The sequence below is a fragment of the Salvelinus sp. IW2-2015 genome, unplaced genomic scaffold (assembly GCF_002910315.2).
Source record: "Salvelinus sp. IW2-2015 unplaced genomic scaffold, ASM291031v2 Un_scaffold1633, whole genome shotgun sequence".
Lineage (NCBI taxonomy): Eukaryota > Metazoa > Chordata > Actinopteri > Salmoniformes > Salmonidae > Salvelinus > Salvelinus sp. IW2-2015.
Window position 1 is genome coordinate 226133 of NW_019943049.1, and position 1277 is coordinate 227409.

At 34.1% G+C, this 1277-nt stretch overlaps 1 pseudogene; it reads right to left on the minus strand.

Moving 5' to 3' along the window:
• Positions 1 to 12: 12 nt before the first annotated feature.
• LOC112071538 (mitochondrial glutamate carrier 1-like) overlaps positions 13 to 1277 on the minus strand; it is an 11011-nt pseudogene continuing 9746 nt past the window's right edge.

Consider the following 1277-nt stretch of genomic DNA (forward strand, 5'->3'; position numbering starts at 1 on the left):
ATCCTAGCGGGGACTGGATCCTAGAGGTGACTGGATCCTAGCGGGGACTGGATCCTAGCGGGGACTGGATCCTAGCGGGGACTGGATCCTAGCGGGGATCCTAGAGGAGACTGGATCCTAGCGGTGACTGGATCCTAGCGGTGTGTGGTCCGTGCATGATGTAGTTGTGATTTTGTAAGGGAGGAGGGAAAGGCAGAGATCTGAATGGTTGATGTTCTTGTCACTTAGTTGCCAGGCAGGAAGCTGAGGATGTATTCTCCCGCGCCGAAGAAGTAGACCACCTGGGCGATACCAAATAAGGGTGCGATGACCAGGGCACGGCAGTACGCCCCCTTCAGGAACGCTGAGGGACCCTCGTTCTTCATGATTTTACTGATGGAAGAGAAGAGAGGAAAGGAGAGACACGGGCAACACAGATTAGCAACAAGATATCAGTGAATAGTTTTACCTCGTTACTAATGATGTCTTTTAACTGAATATGGCAACGCACCACAGCTGCTAGATTGTTTCCGCCCACCCCCCCCAAAAAAGAGGGAACAGGAACAGATGTAGAGATGCCAATGATAACGGTCATCTGGTAGATGGAAAGGCTTTCCCAAAAACCTTCTCAGTTTAAATGTTAACTAGCTACAAAGTAGCCTATCTGGCAGAATCACATCATCCTTACTTCCATCAATCCAGTGGCCATTTTGTATTGTAAACTCCAGCACGTGTGTGTGTGTGCTATGAAACACCAAAAACAACAGCGATATGATCTTGAACAATAACTTCAGACTTGCCCAGGACATCGTTTTTGTAGTTTATTTGAAATGCACAAATGTTTTTTTTTTTTAAATACTCCAAGGTGGTCGAATATAGTTTATATATTTAATATAGTTTACATATTTAATATAGTTTATATAGTTAATATAGTTTATATATTTAATATAGTTTATATATTTAATATAGTTTATATATTTAATATAGTTTATATATTTAATATACTAACTATAAAACTATTTAAATATATAAACTATATTAAATATATAAACTAACTATATTAAATATATAAACTATATACTAATATATAAACTATATAAATAATAACTATATTAAATATATAACTATATATAATATATAACTATATAAATCATATAAACTATATTAATATATAATATATATATATTAATTATAAACTATATTAAATATATAACTATATTAAATATATAAACTATATTAAATATATAAACTATACTTTAAATATTGTAAGTATATTAAATATATAAACTATATTCGGA